Consider the following 24,986-nt stretch of genomic DNA (forward strand, 5'->3'; position numbering starts at 1 on the left):
TAACCTCTTGGAGCCCAAGATTATCCAGGGAAAAGGAGAACAAAAATACCTCTCTCTTAGGGTTGTAAAGATTAAGAGATAAAGTTTGTGATGTGTCTGGGACTCTTAATCCAAATTAAATTTCAAGAAAGGTTATGTTTAATACACACTGGTAAAAAAAAATAAAGACTATTCATGCTTGTAGGTGGGTGTTGAACAATGAGAACACATGGACACAGGGAGGGGAGCATCACACACTGGGGTCTGTTGGGATGGCAAGGGGAGGGACAGCAGGGGGTGCGAAAGTTGGGGAGGGATAACATGGGGAGAAATGCCAGATATAGGTGATGGGGGCATGGAGGCAGCAAACCACCTTGCCATGTATGTACCTATGCAACAATCCTGCATGATCTGCACGTGTACCCCAGAACCTAAAGTACAATAAAAATAAAATAAAGACCCTTTAGTTCTCAAGATCTTTTGTCTTGAAATTTTTCTATCAATAGTCACCCAAAAATGTATCTAACAAAATAATTATTGAGTGATTGATGTGGACCAGCCAGTATAAAATTTGATATCATTTCTTTTTATGGATTGGAGTTGAATATGCGACTTAGACTTATTTTGAAACCAAATCACGGGAACAGAGTCACCTTCATTAGACTCATGATATTTGTGCCCTTGTTGGCTGGTTTAGCATTCTCTGCTTGCTTACTGTGTTTGAAAAACCAGTCATGATTCATCGTATAGTCTCAATTGTCTTGAGAGCCCATTCATTTCAATGCAATCAATATTTATGTGCGACTTTCTGTGTGCAGAGGGTTGTACTAGACACCCAGAGACAGGGAGTGGTTAAAGAAGAAAGCATAAAACACTGTTCTGTTTCAAGGAACAGTAAATACGGCTGAGAGCCAAAGCATTGAGCAGATGACTAATAGAAAACAAGGAAGTGAATGCAATAAGCAAGTGATATGAAAATTATGGGAAGAGAGAGGTTCATGCTGTCTGGGGAAACAAATTAGTAGATGAGGTAGCATTTCTGCCTAACCCTGAAGAATGAGCAGGACCTGGCCTGGGAAGATGGGAAGAGAGAGACACCAGTGTAGACAAACAAGGTAAGCGTCTATTAATACATTGCCATATTCAGGGAAATAGTGAATTTGGCTAAAGTTATAGCTTTGGAAGCACAGAATCACTAAATTTTATAGCTGGAAGGGACCCTAGTATCCAATCCACTCATTTTAACAGCAAATGTTCAAGAAAAGGACAGAGATATGTTTAGAAAGGCATGCTGGATTAATTCATGGAGAGCCTGGAATGTCATTTGAAAAGTCTGGACTTCATATCACAGGTGATGGATATTTTCCAGAGGTTTTGGAGTAGTGGAGTTGAATGCATTTATAGCCCTTATTTCTGCTTTGGATCCTTCTATAGCAGTGGTTCTCAAAGCTGGACCAGTATCTGGAAAGTTTGTTAAAATACTGATTGCTGGCTCCCAAATCTAGAGTTTCTGATTCAGTAAAGTCTAAGCGGGGCCCAAGAATCTGCATTTCTAACAGGTTCTCAGGTGAAGCTGATGCTGCTGGCCTAAATACCATTTGAAGAACCACTGCTGTATTGTATTCTATTGGTTCTCAACTGTGGGTGTTCATTCAGATCACCTGAGGAGCTTCCAAAACATACTCAGACCTGGGCCCTGCCTCAGACCAGTTGACCTGGAAGCCCTGATGATGGAAAACAGGCGGAGGTCATTTTTCTAAGCTCCCAGGTGATACCCCAGGTCAGCACTTCTCACATTGTCTTGTGCATAGAATTTTGTCAAGATGCAGGTTCCTTTTCGGTAGGTTTGGGTTGAGACCTGAGGTTATGCATTTCTAACGAGCTCTCAGCAGATGCCAATGCTCCTGGCCAGTGGACCACACTTTGAGCAGGAAGGCTCAAGGAAATTCAATATTCTTCTTTTTTCGTCTTACTTTTCTCTCCAAGTTTCCATTCAGTGGTTGATTCAGTCTCTCTGCCCCCAGTACAAGGTCCCAATGCAATGCTGCCCCAACGCACTATCCTTGAACCTCAATTTCAATTATGCCTCAGAAAAACATCAGACCAGGCCAGGCACGGTGGCTCCCATTTGTAATCCCAGCCCTTTAGGAAGCCAAGGCGGGCGGATCACTTGAGGTCAGGAGTTCGAGAACAGCCTGGCCAACATAGTGAAACCTTATCTCTACTAAAAAAATACAGAAATTCTCCTGGCGTGGTGGTGTGTTCCTGTAGTCTCAGCTGCTTGGGAGGCTGAAGCACGAGAATCATGTGAACCTGAAAGGCAGAGGTTGCAGTGAGCTGAACTTGCACCACTGCCCTCCAGACTGCGCAGCAGAGCAAGACTCCAGCTCAAAAAAAGAAAGAAATCAGACCAACTTGGGATTTGGTCAACCATTTAGTTGACATGGACATGGAACTCTGGGCAGATGCTGATGCAATGCCTTTGAGTGTGCCCCCCCGCCCCACAGCACGCGTCCTTCTGTCGCCATCAGCTCCTGCACTTGGTGCTTGGCAGGCCACCCACACACCTTCATCGAACCTCTTCCTTACAAGCTCCTGAGCTCCGCCTGCCCACCTTCTCTCAGCAACTTGCATTTTTTTTTTTTGCACAAATTACTCTTTTTTATAAGCATAATTCCCAAAGAGAGAATAAGAAGCTTTCTGGCATATCTATTAATCATGAAGGAGATTGGAAGCTATGAATAAGGAAAGGGAGAAAGAGACCTATAAACTAAATAGAAAATGCCCCTCTGAAATGAGGCTTCTCCGACAGCACTGCGCCTGCCCCCCCACCCCCACCCCCAAGACCTGCACTCCTGTCCCTTACCTTGGATGCCTCTTCCCTTTTCTTGTGTGTGTGTGTGTTGGGGTGGAGGAGGGACTGGGTAGGCAGGGGAGCAGAGAGACTTTCCCCCTTTTATTTCTTCCTGTGAATTCTGACAATGGTTTGAAATGCTCTTGCCTAGAAAACTGTGCTTGGAGGAGTGAAAATGAAAATATTTCAAGGTTGTAAGGCGAATCGTCCTCTCCTACAACCTTGGGTAGAACACCCAAATTATTTCGATTAAAGGAAGATATCTGAGTACAAGCCGCACTGTGCAGTTACTGAACAAAGAAAGAAAACAGTAATTGTTTTGCTAAGCTGTGTTTATATGAACAAAAGCCTCAGAGTTTAGCCCTTGAAATTCTTCATGGGACCTTGTAACATCCCCAGTTAGGAGGGGGAACTGATAATGCGTTTACTGATTCTATGTGGGTGAGGACATTTTTGCAAGGGTTCCAGGGGTGACTTCCAAATGGACATGAACATAGACACATGCAGAGGCTGCAGGAATTCAGGCCAATTGTGATACTCTGTGATACTCACAAATTTGGGTCACTCTCTCAATTAGTTTAGCTCCTCATCTGTGTGAGTACAGAAACAAAAGCTACTTGGAGGCCTTGTGGGTTGGCAGAGCATCTTAAAATACCCTCCTAAAGAGGCAGAGCTGCAAATTCAAAACAGACTTTCAAAATAAACTCAGCAGGGCAGCACTCCGGGGGTGCTTCCAGAGCCAGCCCCCACCTCCACCCCCAGTTCTCAGTTCTAGGTATCTGAAACTGCAGTACCCTTAGCTGTTACAATCCTCCTCTCCCCCAGGAGCCTGATGCTCCCTGGAGGAATCAATCATTCTGCAATACATCTGAGATTTCTACCAGTCCAGATGCAAGCTTTCACAAACCCAACACACCCGCCGTCTTCTGTGAGTCATTATTCATCTTTCCATTGTGGTGGAGGGCATTAGGTATACTTAGTGGGCACTCGAATAAGTGGTCATGTGAAAAGTCAGGCATTTGACACATGCGGTTGGATCAGGACTTTAATCTTGGAAGTCATCTGAGACATGGGGTGTTGTGCCATAACAAGGACAATTCTCTTAGAACTAAATCCAAATTCTGTCCTGTTTGTCTCAGGCGTTTCTGTCACCAGAGCAAACTTTTTATGCTTTGGAGCATAAGCACATATCATCTGTTGTGCTTTAAAGTGGGTGTTTTTTTTTAAAGGAGCTAATTCGGTTGTGCAATACCATCAAGAGGCGCCACTTGTAAATTATATTTAGGTGTGTGTGTGTTCCTCCCCTCGCGGCACTGATGAATCATACCCATCTTCGTGTCATTATGTAACTCTACACTTGCAAGAAGGACTGCAAGCCCCTGCCATACACCAGAGGCTCCTGCCCATCTGCACTCCACCCAGCAGGAGGGTCTCTGCTCTTTCAACACCAGCCATGGCCTCTTCGGAAAAGTAAACAGAGTGACCAACATGTCCTCTGTTCCCAGTTTTAATTAAAGGTCCCGTGTTCAAATGGGATCAGTTGGCCACACTACCTGGCCTGACTCTCTGCCCATTTCTGGCCTCAGGCGCTGAGGGTGTGGACATTAGCACTGGTCCTATGGGCTTTGGATTCCATCTAGGCCTCTCTGTTCTAACAAAAAATCTAGAAGATTCCATGCACTAGAGGCAGAAGGAAAGCCTAGGGTACAACAAGATCTGCTGTGGGCATGGAGAAGAGGACAGCACTCCCCTTCCATGTGGAAGTATGGACAGGTGCAAAGGTGTTCCCTGTGCCAAAGGAAACAAGGGCCCTACGAGTGAAAGGTTCCTATTTCTATTTCATGGCAGTAAGAATGAAGCCAAAAGTCACGTGTTTGCAGGGAAGAACACAGGCTTTGGAGCCAAACTAGGTTTACATATTAGTCATGTCACTCATTTATTCTGTTTCTGGGACAAATTATTTAGTCTCTGTCAGCCTCGGTTTCCTTGTCATTAAAATAGAAACCCTAAGTCCTAGACTGAAACTTCAAGATAGTATTTTCTATATTAAAAGACCATCAAGTTCTGATTTGGTCCTCCTAGACTTCAGAATAAGGGAGTAACCTTGGCTTTTTGACCAGGCTTGTTTAGCCTCTAGAATCTCCCTCCTTTTTCCCTCCTCCTGCCCCACCCTGCCATCTCTTGCAAATCTAATGTGCTTTGGCATTCGCAGTTGTTACTCTGTGTGCTCATTAAAGCAAAACAGCTGCCATAACAATCAACCCCCAAACTTCAGTGGCTTATTGCAATAGAAGTTCTCTCAGAAGTTTGATGCAAGTAGGGAATGGAGTGCTCAGCTCCACATGGACATTCAGGGACCCAGGAACTCGATCGTCCTCAGCACATGGCTTCTAAGATAGGGTGAAGGAGGTACATCCACTTGTCTTGGAAGGGACACATATCACTAGAGTTCATTGAAAAAAAAAAAAGGCAAACTCTGTATAATGTTGGAAGAGATTAATTATGGTCCAAATGTGAGTGACTGGCCCTTGACACAGGCTCAGGAGGTCCTGAGAATATGTGCCCAAGGTGTTTGCGTTACAGTTTGGTTTTATACATTTTTAAGGAAACAGAAGTTATAGCACAGACATAAATTAATACATGTTAGGTATACATCGTTTTGGCCCAGAAAGGGAGGATCTTTGGGTGAAGGATGGGGTACCTCACAGGTCATAGGTGGATTCAAAGATTTTCTAATTGGCAACAGGAAAAAGTTAAGCTTTTCCTAAAGAATTGAAGTCAGGAGAAAGAAATGTTTGAGTTAAGGGCGGTTACGGAAGCCAAAGTTCTTGCTGTATACATGAGGCTCCCAGGTAGCCGACTTCAGAGAGACTAGATGGTAAATGTCACTTATGTGACCTTGAAAGATGTCGGACTCTTAGTTACCTCTCCTGGATCCTGGAAAGGGAAGAGGATTCTCTGCAGAAAGCAAGTTTCCCCCACAATTTGCATGGCCATTTCAAAATATGTCAAAAAAATACATTTTGCAGTAAAGTACTTTGATTTCCTTCAGGGTCTTGGGATACCATACCAGAGTCAGGTTGGAATTTTGTGTCTTACTGCTGCTAAGAGTCTGTGTTGTCAGTCTTAGAATCTCTGCTTTACTGTTCACCCTGGATAGTTGTGCGTGAATTCCAGAGGGAGGGGATATAATGAAGCATGCCCGACCCCCACCCTCAAGCCTTCTCTCAGGTCCTGATCTAGTTTTTCAGGTTTCTTTAGGATCCTATTGGCCAAGGGAGTGGGGGTTGGGGTGTCCATTCAGCTGGTTGTGGGCCTTAGAATTTTGCTTTTGGTTTACAATTTTGCTTTTGGTTTTCAGCTGGAGAAACTAGTCACACGGCCCCACCTACATGCAAGAGCGTCCAGTTGTGCAACCACTCTCCACTCTCCAGCCACTATTCTGACTAGGAATTGTCCTTTCATGTCCTAACTCTTTCAGACTTCTAGAATGTGTGGGGCACTGTGCTGGGCATTCAGAATAAAAAAAACACATGATTAAGACACAGCCCTTATAACGTTCCCACAGAGTTGACAAGAATTGCATACTTGGTTCTGGACAGAACAATAGTTAAATTAATCAGGTTGTACTCTGGCCCACTTCCTTCTTGCTGAAAGTCACATGGTACTAGATGCTATTTGCATACCTTAGTTCCTATGGATGGGATTTCTGACATTAGAGTCATAAGACTGCTTAAGAATTGAGTTGCATTCCCATTGTTCCTATAGACAGGATCTCTGAGATTAGAATCATATAAGGCTTTTGTTTCAGGGTCCATTGCTTAAGATGTTTTTCAGACCCTGAATTCCAGCAACCAGTTTGAGACTCCCACAGAGGAATGAGATCAGCATGAGAACACAGCTTCTTCCCCTCCCTGTCCCATGTCTTCACCCTGCACTCTTCCACAAATCCACCATCTCCACCCTTCAGCCCACTCCAGCTCTTAAAACCTCTAGCCCCCTATTCCTCAGGGAGACGGATTTGAAGTTCTCTCCCTCCTCCTTAGTCAGTGACCCTACAGTTAAGCCTCTCTCTTTACTGCAACTTGGTATCGCTGCATAATGACTTGCTGTGTGCATCAGGCAATGAACCTATTATGGTTACACCCATACCTCCAAGGAACTTGCCTTATTTATTAGTAAACTACGAGCCTCTCCATACTGCTCTTCCTTGGCTTGCAGCAGTTAAGAGTCAGCCTTTTGGCATGTCTTTTGATGTATGAGATAATGAATACAGAGTACGGGGGGAAAGAAAATCAGCTAGTAACCAAAGTTAAAGCTGAGAGGGATCTTGGAGGTCATCTGTGCAACAACAAAAATATTTTGTCCATGGATAGGAAACATGAGACCAGAAAAATTTAAATGACTTGCCCAAATTCTTCCAGCTGATTAGTGCAAGAATCAGGTTAAAATCCTGCTCCTTTCATCTTCCAGTCTTAAACACTTCCTAATATGTTGGGATCTTTCTGATGACTGTGCAACATGTAAGAGTTTATGAGCTCAGTCCTGTTTTTGTATGTGTTTAGGCAACCGGAGCTAATGGTGAGACCCAATGTGGTGCGTTTTATAGATGACACTCACCTTTTGTAGTCAACATTCACCATTATACACACAGAACATGCGGACATCATTGCTTTATTGGGAAATTATGTTGTCTCTTTGAAGTATGATCTTTGCCTCTTTGAATTCCTGCTGCATTCAATAACACCTCAGCTCACGTGCCTAAAACCTGTCAAGTTCACCTCAAGTAATAATATCTATCAGGTTTCGTTTGTCCTATTGAAGCCTAATGAGCCTCAAAAGTTTGAACAATGCCCAAAGCCAATGGCCATATATAAAAATTGGTTTAGCTTGTACTTAAATGCATAATTATTGTGACCTCTCCCAGAGGGCCCAAGTGTATGAGTACAAATGGCCAAGTCAGTATGATCTATCAGCTCTGGTTATATTGGCATGATCAACTTTGACACGGAGATATAAGGGGCATTTGGGAACTTTTAAGAGTGAGTAGTAAACCTGATCTTCAAGTCCCTGGTCAAGGTGTATATCCAGTATGTAAGGTAGTCATTTTTCTTAATGGAGATTACCTTTCATGGAGATGCTCCTGACCAGAAAACTTTTACCTGCAAGAGCTCTCAGACTGAAGTCCACTTCTCAAATACACACTGACCTATGAGCCTGGAAGTCAGGCTGTTCCTGAGGATTGCAAATTTCCTTTCTGAAAAGTAGGAGTAGTGGATAAATTTGAGTCAAGTGAGGAAAAATTGTTTCCCAAGGTATAAGTAAGCTCCTTGAAGGTAAAGGCCATGTCTGACATGTCTTCTTAATGTCCTAGTCTAGAGCTGTTCAGAGAATTCCACTTCTAGTCCTCATGAATCTGGCAATTGAGACCTTGGAGAAGCTTGGTAAATGGCTCTGAGACTAAGGAGAAACTATATGCTCTGCAATTCTGAAGCTGCTCTTGTCAGACGGTAGGTTTATGTTGTATCAGAGCACATGACAGTGGCCTCTCTCTCTCTCTCTCTCTGTCTCTCTGTCTGTCTCTCTCTCTCTCTCTCTCTCTGTCTCTCTCTCTCTCTCTTTCTCCAAAGTGACCATATCCAACTGGGAAAGGCTAGAAACTCTAACCTATTCCCCAATATGAAGATGTATGTGTTTCTGGTCATGTGACTGCACTTAAATTCCCTGGAGAGTCTCTGATTCTACTGCAGTCTACAATTCATGCACTCAGCTGTTCAGCTGAAAGAAACAGGGCTGGGTGGGAAGACTGATTTCTTAATATATAAATAAAATGAAGTTTTTCTACTGTCCTAGACTGGGAAATTTTACCAACAACTAAGTATTTGCCTATGTTTCTCCAGAATGCTACTGAGACACTGATTTATCTTCTACAGGCATGTTTTAGATTGTGCTGAAATGGCTAAGTTTTCCCTAAGTTGGCAAAAAAAGAAATCCATTCCATGTGGCTGGAATCAGGCCCACTGAGATTTTCACCAAGGGCAAAAATACCTTGCATGTGTATCAAAAGCGGTTGGATGAAACTGGCTCTATTTTTCTCCAGCAACACCATCAGACTAACGGCATTCCAGCCAATTCGTTGGCATGGTTCTCTTTGGTGTGCATCAGAAGGCCCAACTGAAGCTGGACTCAAATTCCTGTCCTCTTCTTCTGGATTCTAAATCTGAAGACCTCATACTACTGTTCATATGGTCATTCAGCAAAGGTTTATTTTGCGCTTACAGTTCATGGGTCACTGTGTTGGGCATTAGGAATTCAAAGATGAGTAAGACATGGTCTTTATATTTAAAGTGCTCACCTTCATGTCTAGAGAAGGAAGCAAATATCTTCCTAGATTGTCCTCATTTTGGGAGAGAGATCAACCTCACTTAGAATGGTATGCAGTGCTGCCCTACTGTACACCTCTGGTGGGGTTATGCATCTGATATTCTACGTGACTTACAGCCCATAGGAAACTGTGTCAACAATACCCTGGAGATGTGCAAAGAAGCTGCTCTGAGAGGGGTCCCCAAAAGGCTTCCTAGAAGATGAGACACTTGGGCTTTGAAAAGATGAGTGATGGATGTTGCAGAGAATAACCCAAGCAAAGGAACACAACTATGTAACTATCAATAAGCAAAGTCAGAATTCAGTGGACAAGTCCGGGCGCGGTGGCTCAAGCCTGTAATCCCAGCACTTTGGGAGGCCGAGGCAAGTGGATCACGAGGTCAAGAGATTGAGACCATCCTGGCCAACATGGCGAAACCCCATCTCTACTAAAAATACAAAAATTAGCTGGGGGTAGTGGCACGCACCTGTAGTCCCAGCTACTCAGGAGGCTGGGGCAAGAGAATTGCTTGAACCTGGGAGGCTGAGGTGGCAGTGAGCCGAGACAGTGCCACTGAACTCCAGCCTGGTACCTGGCGACAGAGTGAGACTCTGTCTAAAAAAAAAAAAAAAAAAAAAAATTCAGTGGACAAGAAGTGTGGTAAGTGCAGAAGGAGGCAGAAGCCAGATAGCAAGTGTCTTGCACGCCATATCAAGGAGTTTGAAATGCATCCGTCTAGTGCTAGAAAGACTCTTTACAGGGCTTTAACTGTGACTTGTGTTTTTGAATGTTCACTTTGAAATCAGTGTGGAAAATGAACTTGTTTATGAAAGGATTAAAGGGGTGGGCTGGAGAACAGGGAGATTAGTTAGGAGGCTATTGAAATAGCCCAGTAGAGAAGTGATGGAAATTTGAGTTAAGATAATGAGTTGATTAGTACTCCCCTCCGGGGAGGGCCAGCGGGGGGAGGAGCTGGGAAGGGATAGCCTGGGGAGAAATGCCAAATGGGTGAAGGGGAGAAAGGAAGCAAAACACACTGCCACGTGTGTACCTATGCAACTGTCTTGCATGTTCTGCACATGTACCCCAAAACCTAAAATGCAATAAAAAATTAAAAAAAAAAAAGATAATGAGTTGAAAATTGATTCAAGCCTTTAGGAGGTGAAATTCACGGTCTATGTGACTAGTGAGGTGTAAGAAATAAGCAAAGTGAGTTGCTGGGATTGAAAACCCTATGGGTGGATGACAAATCATTTAACTGGGGCAAAGGACCAAGAATGAAGGTTCCCTGGGTAACAGAAACCATGAGTTTGGCTTTTGAATATGTTGAGTTGGAAATTGGGACCACCAGGAGGGCTGCAGAGACAAGTCTGGAGTTAAAGAGAGAGGTCTAGGCCACAAAAAGCAATTTAGAACAATCAGTGTTTAGGACACGGTAGAAGATACTCTCCTAAATTCCTAATTTATTCCCTTCTCTGCACTCTAAAATGACCTCTGATGAACTTTCCTGATGATTTAGCTTTTTCAAAGCCGCCCCTGGCAATCTATTCAGTCTTAACTGTCAGATAGAATGACTGCTTCCATGGCCCTCTACTTGGTTTTTGCAACTCCAAGCCCCTTTCTGAGGTCTCTCTCTCCCTTTCGCTGTTTCCCTGATTGCTTCTAGTGACACACTTGAATAGACTTTCTCCTGGGCTCTGGCACATCATAATGCAGCAAAAGATCAAAAAGTTGCATCTGCCACTCTCCCACTTTTGAGCTTGTGGTCTTGAGTAAATTATTAAACTTCTCTGAACCTCAGTTTACTTATCTTTGCAAGTGACTCCAGTAAAAATCTGAGAAATGAAGATTTTTGAAGTTAAAATGAGATAGCATATAATAACATAAGCATGCCATATCAATAGATGCTCCACACATTGTTTATTCGTTCATCAGTTTTAAAAATCAGAATCTATTAGAGTTGAAAGAAAACTTAGAGACCATCTCACCTCATTCTATCACATTCAAGAGAGAACTGGGTCCCAGAGAATGAAAATGATCTGATCAAGTTTCCGTAGCCAGTTAGTGACAACTCTGGCCTTCACATTGTCTTGTTTAATATTATACTGTGCTCTTATCTTCCAAGTTTTCTTTTCAGGGGATCTATGTCCCCATATATCAGCACAGCTATATTGGGCTGCTTGCAGAAGATGAGAAGAGGAAGGCTGTATTAGTTATCTCTCATGGCACAACAAATTCCCACTAAATTAGTGGCTTAAAGCAGCACATATCTACAGTCTCACAATTTACTGAATCAGAAGTCTCAGCACAGCTTAACTGGGCCCTCTGCTCAGCTCTCACAGGGCTGTAATTAAAACATTGGCTGGGCCATGTTCTAATCTAGCAGCTTGACCAAGGGAAAATGCAACTTGCAAACTCATGGTCAGATTACTGACAGAATCCATCTCCTTATGGCTGTAGACTGGGTGGCCATTTTCTTGCTGGTTGTCAGTTGGAGCGGGGCACTCACTCTGGATGCTATCGGTCCTCTGACTGGTTCTCCATGATGTAACATCTGATTTCATCAAAGCCAGCAAGAGCATGTCTCTTTCTCTGTCTACTTGCAAGTCATGTATACATAGCGATGGGACATCATTATGGGAGTGACATCCCATCTCCTTTGCCATCTTCCATGGGTTGGAAGCAAGTCGAAGTCCCCCAGCCCTAAGGGGACAAATCACACAGGTCAGGACACTGTGGGCCAGAGACCCTGGGTGGGGGGCACCTCAGAATTCTGCCTTCTGCAGATGCCATGGTAGATTTCATTGTGAGAGTGTCACGGAGCACAGTCCGGCTAGCGCTCAGTCTCCTCTAATCACAACTCAGTAAGCAGCACTGCTTTCAGGAAAGCTGCATCTGCAAGGGCTCTGAAATGAGCGTGAGAGCAGAGCATGGTGTGCTCAGGAGACGCTGTCGGGCCCAGAGTGACACCACAGGTCAGAATGGTGCTAGTGCCAAAGTGCATGTGTGTATGTGAATGTGTATGTATGTGTGTGAATAAGTATAAGTGTGTATATGTGTGCATGTAAAGTGTGTGCAGGTGCATGCATGTTTATACGTATATCAAGTGTCAGGGAGCCCTTCCTGGAAGCTCATCAAGTGACTTTGCCTGCTATTTGGTATTTTCTGGAGTGGCTCTTTCCAGAATTGTTGGTATACTCTGTGACATGAGTCACGCTGCCTCTTTATTAAAAATCCATCTTCTCCAGCTGAGGCAAAGCAAATATTTACCCACATCTAACTCTGGTCCCAGCCTTGGCAATTGTCTGTGCTTCTCCATGGAGCTGTCCATACCCTCAGGCATGGCTAAAGGAAGAAGACATTCTGCTTTTCCTCAAGTTCCCTGGAGACAGAAAAATCAGAGGCTTTCTCTGCCTCCAGGCCCCTGCCTCCAGTGAATCCTGTCCACCACCTGCCAAGTCTTCTTGGAAGTCTGCTTTCATCACGCCACTTGCTTGATCAGGGTGTTCAGTGGCTTCTTCTGCCTAACGTCCACATGCATGACCTTATCCTTTAAAGTCTGCCAAGCTTGTAACCCTTCCGTTCCCCACCTCCCCCATACATACTGTAATTCCCAGTGCTACTCAGCACCCACTCCAGAGAGGCCAGGTATGTTAAGACTGAATGATGCCAGCTGCCGTATATCTGCTAGTGTGGTTACACTGTCCCTGTCCCACTTCCACCCCATCATAGTCCCCTTCTCACAGTATCCCCCATTAAAGGCATAGGCTTTCTAAGCCCACCTGAAATCTCACTGCATCCCTGATTATACACAGCAGCAAAGCAAATATTTATCTGCCTCAGTTTTGACCTCTCTTAGCATTTGAGAACTGAACTCGAGTGACTGTTTAAGGCAATCTGTTGTGTTGTGTATTGAATTATTGGATCCTTGCATGAGAGTGTGTCTTGTTACTCTAGTGAGGTTATAAGCCTCTTAATGATGGCCGGACGTGGTGGCTCACACCTGTAATCCCAGGGACCTTGGGAGGTCAAGACAGGTGGATCACTTGAAGTCAGGAGTTCGAGACCATCCTGGCCCTGGTGAAACACTATCTCTACTAAAAATACAAAAACAAAAGCAAAAAAGCTTGACCAGGTGTAATGGCATGCATCTGTAGTTGCAGCTACTCAGGAAGCTGAGGCAGGAGAATTGCTTGAACCCAGGAGACAGAGGCTGCAGTGAGGTCAGGTGGCAATACTCCTCTCCAGCCTGGGCAACAGAGTGAGACTCTGATTTAAAAAAAAAAAGTCTCTTAAAGATAACATTTACATTTTTCCACTTTTTCTTTCTCTCTCCCTCTCTTCCGCCTTTTCATTTCATAGTGTTTACAATTTGGACTTCAGGCCTAGATGGACCTGATTGAAATCTCAGCTCCACCACTTTCTACCTGCAAGAAACCTCTGTGGTCTTCATTTTTCTTATGCTTAAGTGAGGATAACTACCTCATATTGTGGTTGACGGAAGCCAGAGAAATAACATAGGGAAAGAAATCCCTGACACATAGTGAACATTCCATTAATGAAAGATATAATAGAATCCTTCATTTCACATTAATGAACATTTCTGTTCAATCCAGCAAGAAACAGCTGAGCACCTTCCCTGAGCCCGGAACTGGGCTTAGGTGATGGAAAGAGATCAATAATAAAATGATTATGTTTCGATGGACTGTAGCGGCTAGCAGCTCCTAAGGCTTCCAGGAGTCGGCAGAATGTATGACCAGAAGTCGTAAAGAGACCAAAATAGTTAGTGATTCTTAAAAAAAAAAAAAAAATAGAAAGAAACCCCTCACAATGAATCATTACTTTCAGATAAGCCTTTCCGTTGGTAGGTGTGCCAGCAGACCTGTAAGCATTCATGGTGAGAGTGGCATAGGACTCCCACCCACTGGTTTCCCCCACTATCCCCTGCTCCATGCAAGGCTGTTAAAAATGGAAATAGGGGCTGCCTCTGTAAAACAGGTGACCAGATGGTGCTGTTTTGATGAGTTGTTAATGAGATGAAGATGGATGCCTTCCCATTCTGCTGGAGGTGGGGAGAGGGGCTGATCACCTTCAATGTCCTCTTTCTCTCCTCCAAACCCTTCGCCCTCCCCACACACATTCTTCATGCTTTTCAGAGATGGGGGAAATGTCTCCTGACTCAAGTGCCTTCTAAAGCTCCTGGGAGACATTCACCTAAGGCTGGTAACTAAGGTTGGTAATGTCATAAGTGCCTAATAAATATCTGCTGACTCGTATCTCCTTCTTTTGAGGGCTGTATCCTATAGAACCTTCCCCAAATGAAGGCGATCAGCCTCCTGACAAGATCCTGCTGCACTAAAAGTTAAAAGCGGAACTCAGGAAAATGATCTTAAAGCTGCAGTGTGAATGTTTATTTGGTTGTTTTGCTCGAACGTGGGCTGTCTGAGGAGTTCAGTGCTTTTCTTTCTCCCTTTTGTGGGTGGCTCAATGAAATGGAAAAGCTTCAACTTTAATTCCTATCAGAGTAAAACTGTAAGTGGTAGAAGTTATTGGTTTTCCCTTTTATGGAATACAAAGTACCTTGATTATTGAAATGCAATACCACATTATGAAAGTCCCAAAGGAACAGGAGGTTTCTTGTTTGAGAGGCACGCACTGAGACAGGAAGTCTAGTGCCAGTCATTGCAGAGGAGAAGGAGAGTGTTCCATTGCCTGCCAACCCCCCTGAGCTCCCTGCAGTGGGTACTCCCACATTCCTCCCTGGCAGTTGGCATCCCAGCCTGTCTGGGCTGAGGAGTCATTCCATTGATGTTGGTGTGTGCCGTATGTCACCCATAGGCCTGCTGAATTCAGATAGTGCTCCCCAAGGTGCTTAGAGGAAAAGAGAGAGCTTCAGGCCCCCAGAATCCCCATGGTGGAGATGACCAAGAGACAATTCTGCATCTGGGAAGCTCCCAGCCTGTGCCACTGAGGGAAAGACAGTTTTCCATTCTAGCTCTTCTTCCATCTATCTCTGACCCATACTTGCTGTGTTAGTCTGTTTTCACATTGCTATAAGATACTACCCGAGACTGAGTAATTTATAAAGGAAAGAGGTTCAATTGACTCACAGTTCCACATGGCTGGGAAGGCGTCAGGAAACCTGCAATCATGGGGAAAGGGGAAGCAAGGCATGTCTTACATGATGGCAGGTGAGAGTGAGCAAGCAAAAGGAAATGCCAGACACTAATCAAACAAACCAGCATCTCATGAGAACTCCCTGAGTACCATGAGTACAGAATGGGGAAATCACCCCTCCCCATGGTCCAATCACCTCCCACTAGGTCCCTCCCTCAACACCTGGGGATTACAACTGGAGATGAGGTTTGGATGGGGACACAGAGCCAAACTGTATCACTTGGATCAGGTCAGATTGGAGGAATTTCTGACCGAAGCTCCTGAGCTCCACACAATCACTGCTTCTGATGAGTTTCTCTCACTCCAGACTTACCCAAGAAGTCTCTTGTGAGAGTTTAATGGGAAAATAGACACAAGCAAATGAGCCCTGAAGGCCTTGGTGGACTTAGCAGCAGTAGCAACCTCTATATGGGGATCTTTTCCTGCGTGCCTGGCACTGTGCTAAGAACTTCACACACAGTTATTTGCCAAGGAGCTAGTCTAGGAAAGTCTTCTTATAATCTGAAGTTACTGATGAGGAAACAAGGCCCATCCATGTTACATTAGGTACCCAGGAACACACAGCCAGAAAATAAGACAGCTCGAGGTCAATCCCAGTCTCCTGATCCTAGGGTCTCCACTCTCAATACCATACTACATCACCTTAAAAAGTCTTTAAAAAGTCTCCAAAAATGTTTGCTTTCATTTTTCATCCCTTCATTTCCACAAGATTTCTACTTGTTTGTGTTCTCTTTTCTGCTTTATGCCCTCTGTCTTAGTCTGCTCAGGCTGCTCCAACAAAGCATTGTAGACTGAGTGGCTTACAAGCAGAAATTTATTTCCCATAGTCTGGAGTCTGCGATGTTGAAGATCAAGGCATCAGCAGATTTGGTGTCTGGTGAGGGCCCACTTCCTGGTTCCTACATAGCTATCCTCTCTGTGTGTCCTCACATGGGGGAAGAGGCCAGGAAAGTCTCTGGGATCTCTTATCAAGGCATTAATCCCACCCCCATGACCTATTAATGACTTTCCAAAGGCGTCTCCTCCAAATACCATCACATTGGGGGTTAGGTTTCAATCTGGGAATTTTTTTTTCTTTTCTGAGACAGTCTCACACTTTCATCCAGGCTGGAGTGTAGTGGTGCAATCTCAGCTCACTGCAGCCTTTGCCTCCCAGGTTCAAGCAATTCTCATGCCTTAGCGTCCTGAGTAACTGGCATTACAGGTGTGCACCATCACACCTGGCTAATTTTTGTATTTTTAGTAGAGACAGAGTTTCACCATGTTGGCCAGGCTGGTCTCAAACTCCTGAGCTCAACTGATTGCCCTAACTCAGCCTCCCAAAGTGCTGGGATTACAGGCTTGAGCCACCATGCCCAGCCTCAACATGAGAATTTGGTGGGAGATGCAAATATTTACTCTACAAGCATCCTCCACTCTCCCATCAAGCGAAAGATTAGCTCATATTAATTAGTTTATTCTTAAATATACCTACTGTTTCGGCTCACTAGGTGCTGGAGGTCTACTCGACAATGCTGGCTACTTATGCTATTCCTTATTGTTGCCAATCTTGCCATGAGCACACAAAAAGAACCAGAATAATGGTCTCTTGGTCTAGCCTGATGAAGAGGGTCCGAGAAAAGAGAGCGCGGTGGGGTATGGAAAAAATGAGCCGAGGTAGACTTTGGCCTGGGCTTTGGGACTGCTGTACTGCTGTAAGCACAGAAAACTTGGCCAATGGGCCGTTTATTTGGCAAGTTTGGGCATGAAAAAGTAGGATTTTGCTAGCTGCGTGGATCAGGTTACCATTCCCTCATCCCAGCACTCACTTCCAGCATCATGAAAAGTAGAACCACCTGTGGCACCTGATGCACTTGGCTATGAAGTAGGCAGCAGCATCCGTGCAGTCATTTTGCCAAAAGTGCACACTAAATTTTACCTAACTTCCAGTTTATAGAAAATACAGGGGTTAGAGAACCAAGATAAATGACTCGATGAGCAAGTAATCAGACAAATCCAGAAGGTAGGACATTCCCCAAGACCCCCGCTAGTCTCTTCTGCTGGTCAAGAACACGAAAAGAAACACGCAGGGAAGGAGATGTGGATGGGGCTGATCGAGGTTAAAAAAGAATAAAAATGACTAAAGGCAATTTGTGGACACTGGTTGGCTTCTGCTTTGAATAAATGAGTCAGAAAACACATTAGGACAACAACTAGGGAAATTCGAATAGAGAACTGGGATGATACGCTATGCAGTCTTATTAATTTTGTTAGGTGCAGTATGGGTATTGTGATTATATAGAACAATGTTTATAGAGATGCCACTAAAGTCTTCAGAAGTAAAATGTAGTATCTTGAATTTACTTTAAATACTATATTAAAGGCAGGGCACAGTGGCTTAGGTCTGTAGTCCCAACACTTTGGGAGGCCGAGGCAGGTGGATTACCTGGCTCAGGAGTTCGAGACCAGCCTGGCCAAATGGTGAAACCCTGTCTCTACGAAAAAACAGAAAATTAGCTGTGCATAGTAGCATGTGTCTGTAGTCCCAGCTGCTTGGGAGGCTGAGACAGGAGAATTGCTTGAACCCAGGAGGTGGAGGTTGCAGTGAGCCAATATTGTGCCACTGCACTCCAGCCCGGGCAACAGAGTAAGACTCCATCTCAAAAAAAAAAAAAAACAAAAAACCCAAAAAACAAACAAACAAAAAAACCCTACATTAAAAAATTAAAGTATATCCAGCAAAATGTTAACACTTTAAAATTCTAGGTGAAGGGTATATGGTATTCATTATATGATACTACCATAGCTATGATAAATCTAATGAAATAGAAAATTACAACCTTGGTTTAGCAGTGTGAAAGCAATGTAGTGATTTATAAGACCTATTTATGGGATAATTGCCATGAGTACAATTGCTATTAGGCACATTGTGAACATGTCAGATTCATTTTGGGGAGTCTTTTTGATTCAAAACCACCATAACCAAGTGCACTTAGAGGGCTTCTGTGGGTGGAGTGGACAGAATCTTCTTGTGTGGTATGGTCTGGCTTTGGATGCACAAGAAGGGGACATTGCCTGAGACTCCAAAGATACCCATGGCCAGAGGCCTCCATGAGGCAGGTTTGGGAGACTGATCAGCCCATTTCACTACCAACATTCAGCCCCATCACAGCAGGGAGAGGCAGCGGCTATGGAAGGCAGGAGGGATGCCACATTCCTGACCTTCAACCATCACTTCCTCTGTCCCTCTTACCCCTTGGGATTTCACAAGTGGCTGTTCCCTTCTTCCGCTGTCTTCCATAGGGTGGACCCATACTCCCTTACAAGTACGTGGCATCTCAACATTTCTCCCACTTCACTTTTCCAAGTTTGCTCCACTTCCTGATGCTTTCCACCATTTCCTCCACTGTTTTTTTCTTCCCGCTTTTCTTGCTGAATTTTTGTATAATTCTCCTGCCCCATTTTTTACTCAAGAATTGTATCACAATTTAAATTGTGGTTCTCTGTTTGTCAACTTTTTTTCCCTGCCTCTTTGTAGAAGACTGGTGATATACAGGCAGATACACACATATACTTGCATGTGCACACACACGCACACACACACACACATTCACACACACACACACACACACACACACCCCTTTGGGAGATGTCATGTCAAGTTTGAATTTGTTCATGCACTAAATGATGCTTAGGAAATGCTTGGTGAAGAACCAGACCATGCATTTAACATTTGGATCATATTTGTGAATTTCTTTCTTTCTTTCTTTTTTTTTTTGCAGTAACAGTATTTTTCTCCCAGTGGTAAGAGCAGCTCATATTCACCTTTCCCTAATGCTGAATTCTCCACTTTCTTCCCTTATGTTGCATCCCGATTTGTTTGGGGTAATTTGGATTTTCAGCCATTCTTTTCTTGTTAGAGTCTATAATGCCTCTTCTAAATTGAAATTCTTCCTTTAGGGAGCCAAGAACTCAGATGCTTCTAAATTTACATCTGGGTAACAGATTTGCTACAAAGTTGGACTACTGGGGAACAAATTCAATGTTTCAGAAATTTTACAAAGAGTTGAATTCCTCAAGGTCTCATCCAGTGAGTTCCGTCACTGGGGACAGATGGTCTACTTTAAGTATAATCAGGAAGTTTCAGAAACATGACATAATGTTTATCTCTCCTAAGATTTTTCTCTTTGATTTGGCATCTGAGAAATACTCCTTGTGCCCATCTCTCTCTCTTTCTTTGGCAGATTCTGACAAAAATAATGTCTAGAAAGGCTTTGCATTGTCTTTTATAAAAAGAACATATTTGCTTCTAATAATACATATTGGCTATACTTTAACATTTTTGGATCATATAAGCTCAGTTTCCTTCTCTCTTATGAAAAATAATGTGTTTTATTCTGAGCAAACGAATAAGCCACAGGCTCTCTGAGAAAAGATTATAGGAGAAGAACCCAAAAGGTAATCATTTTGACCCAGAGTTGTGATCAGAGTTGTCCTTTATATCTGTCCTACATCTGACATTTAGACACAAGCTCTCGCTGCAGGAAGTCTCATGAGAGTGTGTCTAGGATGGCAGGAAGGATGGCATTTCATAAGATGGGTCTGACTACATGATGTATGTTCAGTAATTAAAAAAAAATCTGAAATGCAAATCAAATTTAAACCATCTTCATAAGAGTAGGAAAATGCTCCCCGCCCCCAACCAACTGTGCCTGTTCTTTTGAGGAAGTAGTATTTATTGAGAGGAGATAATGCATGTTTGAATTTTTCCAATTGTTCTCTATGCTGAATATGCTTCATTTAAAAGTAACCACGCTTTTTTTTTTTTTTTGCAGTCTTGAATTGCAAATGTCTACAACTACTTTGGTGCCTCTGTGCACATGACAGTTTGCACACACACACACCCTGTCACTACTCTCTTCTATTCTACAGGATCATTTTATGGAGTTCAAAGTCCTCAAAACTTGGAGGGAAGGGAGGAGGACTAGGGAAAAGGATGCTTGTGCTAAGCCTGAGTGTAAACTCCCCTTGAGCAGAGAATGACTCACATTCTCTGTGGCATGAGTCACTCCCATGCAAAACTGGAGTTGTGAGCTACTACTCTGCCTGTGGCAGTTTGTTTGTTCAGAGGCAGATGGAAGGCAGAGGCTGTGCAGAGAATGGAGAGCTGTGTCTGAGGAGCCTTGGCGCATTCACTCTGGGAGAGGCAGGTCACTGTGTGATCACCTTTTCTCCTTGGCTTTCATTGCTCGGAATATTCAGTTTCCTAAAGTAAGGCACTAGTAAGGCTAGTATTTTTTACCTAAGGAACGAAACCAGAGAGAAGGTTAATTTACAAGACGAAATAGAAAAAAAAATGACTAGCAACCGGTAGAAATTGATAGAAAGGGAAAAGAAGAAAAAAAAAAAAAAAACGGGGTAAAAACCCAAAGGGTTTATCAATTAAATTAAAGCTTTCTGATTTAATGAGAATTGATGCTTATTATAACTGTACTTATTTATTCTTAGCTGTATCTAAAACAGTAGAAAGTGGTTGATTTAATAGGAAAGTTTAGAAAAGATAAGGTATTAATTCTGCATTCTAAAAATTTGTTAACCAGGAGTGCTTGATTTTCTAGAATGCATGAAACTTTGTCTGTCATAATTACTGAGGTGATAGAGTCACCTCTGATTTCTCCATTATAAATAGAAAAATCAAATGCTGAAGGCAAGGACCTTGTCTAAACAATCTCCACTAGGTTATATATTTGAGTGTTTGGAACTACTGTGAAAACTCAATAGTTCTCAGGTCTTAGTTCATCAAAACCTAAAGCTAAACATACCTCCACACACAATGTGGGTGTTCATCCCTACACTTTCCACCTCCCCTCACTGGCCCCCTCGAAAGAGGCTTGGAAGAGTCTGTGGCTGGCTCTGCGTTGGTCATGGGTGCCTCCACGGCTGCTTTGCTCTGTGTCACCTGCTTTCCTAGGCATCTCCTCTCAGCCTGACCTCCACTTCCACTTCTTGTCCTTCATCACCAACCAACAACTTAAAGGGACCCTCCCCAAGGAATTGTAACCTGTGGACTTTCCCTAAGGAGAAATCTGGGATATAGCTAGGGGCTCAGGCAATGCAACTAACATGCTTTTGGGAAGAGATCAGTTTTGCTTTTTTATCTTAGACATTTTCCTAGTTTGCCTTGAGAAAAATCAGAGCTGTTTCTCAGGGAAAAAATGAGAAGGTGGTAGGTCTTGTCTTTGACCTTTCCAATTTCCCAAGAAGCACCAGCTCACATCCTCTTAGGATGGTGAACTCACTTCTTACCTAGCTCCCTGGCCCAGATTTATCATGTCAGTTACCTCTGCCATATATGGTGTTAGTCCATGATAGCTTAAAAATGAGTGTTGTGGCTCCCAGCTATACTTGATTTTTTTACTGTTTCTTCTTGAAAACCAAAGCATAAAAATAAAGAAAAAAATCCTAAAGGAATAATTCTCTTGTCTTAAAGTTGTGTCAACATAGTCAACACTGAGGGAGACATCTGAGAAGCTTTCCCTGGGTCCTTTGTCATCTCATATAAGCAGCTATTTACCTGTAACCACTCCCAGCATTAGGCCAAGTTGTATTTGAGCATACCACATAGCCATTAGCTGATTTGGGTCTCAGCATTCTTGACAACACAACAGAATTCTTTGAAACACCTTCCTGTCATCAACACTTCCTAAATTCCCCAAATCCCTGTGCCATTGAAATCTACCCAGGAGGGGAGTCTAACATGCAAAACTGCAGTGACTCTTCAGCAAGGTAAAGAGCAGGAGGCAAGTATGATGGCTGTGCTGGCTTCTGGTTTACAGATGAAATGAATAATGTTTGTATGCAAATAAACATATTCACCTTTCTTTAATTCCCAGATAATGTTTTGTTGACAGCTATGATGTGGCTTTAACTTAGGGATTTTCTTATAATTTTACAATGCAGTTGCTTCCTAAGATTCATTCTAACTATGATCAATATGGAGTAAACCCTCTTTTATTCTTGCTTCGTTCAATTACTCTATATTTATGAAGTATAGAGGGAAGGGTTTCACCCTGACTTATTTTTGAATAGTTCAATGAGGTCTGTGGAGGAATAGTGTTTACATGAGTTTTTTGGTTTGTTTTAATGTTTTTGAGACAGAGTTTTGCTCTGTCACCCACAGTGGAGTGCAGTGGCGTGATCTCTGCTCACTGCAGTCTCTGCCTCCTGGATTCAAGTGATTCTCCTGCCTCAGTCTCCTGAGTGACTGGGATCACAGGCACCCACCACCAGGCCTGGCTAATTTTTGTATTTTTAGTAGAGATGAGATTTTGCCAGGTTGACTAGGCTGGTCTCTAACTCCTGACCTCAAGTGATCTGCCTGTCTTGGCCTCCCAAAGTGCTGGGATTACAGGCATGAACCACCATTCCCAGCTGTCTTTAAATGATTATGAATGTGGTGCCATGTGGAGAGGGAAAAATGAGAGGCTGCTCTGAATGTGTCTTTAGCAGCCTTGCCTTAGCAGCAACAGGTGGGAATGAACGGTGTCTCCTAGGATTGCACCTCAGTAAAGGAGGGGTCTGAGCTAGGGCCAGATACCTGTAGGATCCTGATTCTGCCTTCTCTTCTGCTTAGAGGACTATTACTACGTTGTTGCAGAAATTATGCATTAAAAATGACAAAGCTCCTCTCCTTGCCTCTAAGTGATACGTCTTATGATTACTCTTGGCACAGTCACCACGGGATGGCCGAGGATGAGGAGGAAATAAGGAAGACCTCATACAGGAACACCAAGGCCATGGGGCAGGGCTGGAGGGAAAGAACATTAGAAGCAAAGTATTGAGAAGGACCCTGACATAGAGCTGTGAAGGTAACATAATGACTGTGGTACTCATTAGGGGAAGTTTAAATATTTGGACTCTAACCTTACAAGCACGAGGTAGCATTGTGCTTCCCCCACCAATTTAAATTGTGTCTGTGTAATTTGATTTAGCAATAACACGTGGGAAGTGATGCATATTTCATAACTAGGTAGACACTTCAAGATAGAATGCAGTCTTCCCTACATGCTCTCTTTGCAACAGTTGAGAAAATGGCTGCTCCATCAGCCTCCATCCCTGAGCAACTCTAATGAGCAACCTGTGTGATAGGTGTGTGGAATGACTCTAAAATTAACTTTGTTGCTTTAAACATCTGAGATTTGGGGGATGCGTGTTATTGCAGTGTAACCTGGCCAGGCCCGGCTGATCCTGAAGAACCATATACAAGCTAAACAAAGGCTAAATGCAACATGATAAGAAAGAAAAGAGAAAGAAAGAATGGGTAATAAAAAAGAGAAAAGAGAGCTCAGGGAAGATATGGAGAAAAGAAGGGCACAAAAGGGTCTATAAGAGACAAGAGCAAGGATGGTGAGAAGAAAAAGTGTCCAAGGAAAAAGAATCCAGGTGACTGAGGATGTGGGTGCCCAGTGGCTTTCAGTGATAAATTGTCATGTGAAGCGAGGGCATGTGCCTTGATGTTAACCACACACCTTATTTCATAACCAGTTGGCAGCTCGTATTCTGCTGCTTATTCCTCAACCTCTGTATTTGAAGATATCATCACTTTTCCATGGAACGAAGCTAAAAGATAGGGGCCTGGGATGGTGTTTGGAACTGGACCGTGTAACTATATTGTGAAATAACAGTTTGTTGCAGAAAAAAAAACAAAACAAAACTGCCAAGTGGTCTAGTTCTGAGTTCTTGAGTCCTTGCCCTCTGGTGCTATAAGATATAAGACTTCTGCCTGATTCTCTTGGGGGCTGTTCCCTGAAACAACGCAAGGCAGACCGAGCTATTGATCTACCTTGATCCTCACCGGAACAGTTGCATTTTTAGCAGATGTGTTTAGCAGCTTCCATGTCAGACTTTACCAGCAGAAAGGGGTCCACTTTCTAAAAGAAAAAAGCTTTGCCAACAACAGATCCAGTCCATTGTGAAGAAAAAGCCCCACAACACTTCACTAATATTCCATCTAAGCATTAGGCATGAAAACATCCATTTGTTAAGAATGAAATGAGGTTTGCAGCTTACTGATATTATTTATGGATGAAAAATGAGCACAGGAAGTGTGCTGTTTGCCAGGGATCTCACTTGATTGGTGGGCTTTCAGAAAGGACACTGGGGAAGGAGAGACCTATGGAGAGGGTTGTATGGAAGATAGACCCTTAGTCCTCTGGGGATAATTGAGACAGAAAAATTGCCTGAAGCTCGGACTTTAGAGAAGCCTTTCCCCTGTTCAAAATCCAAAGCCACATTGTAGAATTTTCATTATAATGCATGGCTAATCTCGCCTCATATCCAAAGCCAAAAAGCAGCCATCTGGGATGCTCAGGATGTGTTGTCCCCAGGGGACCATGGCCAGTCACCCAACATGAGCGTTGATGGGTGAGGATGAGCTGGGAAAGACCAAACAGAAGCCCTGCAGGCTACTTCTGGCTTGGCTGTTTCTTTCTCAAGAAAAGCCATACTGCCATCCGCCTGTTGAAAAGGCGACTCCCATTGGATCTGTCTGTGAATGGCATGGGAGGTTCCTGCTGTGCTATGGACCAAAGCAGACCTCTTTCTGTTTTGTATCCTTTGGTAGGAATATGGCAG

At 43.5% G+C, this 24,986-nt stretch overlaps 1 long non-coding RNA gene across 1 annotated transcript; it reads left to right on the forward strand.

The window, feature by feature from the left end:
* The first annotated feature begins 943 nt into the window (after positions 1–943).
* On the forward strand, positions 944–10,327 carry LOC118151497 (uncharacterized). Its single transcript, XR_004739845.3, has 3 exons — positions 944–1,094; positions 8,208–8,343; positions 8,767–10,327. It is a non-coding gene; the product is annotated as an uncharacterized LOC118151497 (long non-coding RNA).
* The last annotated feature ends 14,659 nt before the right edge of the window (positions 10,328–24,986 follow it).

The sequence above is a fragment of the Callithrix jacchus genome, chromosome 1 (genome assembly GCF_049354715.1).
Source record: "Callithrix jacchus isolate 240 chromosome 1, calJac240_pri, whole genome shotgun sequence".
In the NCBI taxonomy this organism is placed as follows: domain Eukaryota; kingdom Metazoa; phylum Chordata; class Mammalia; order Primates; family Cebidae; genus Callithrix; species Callithrix jacchus.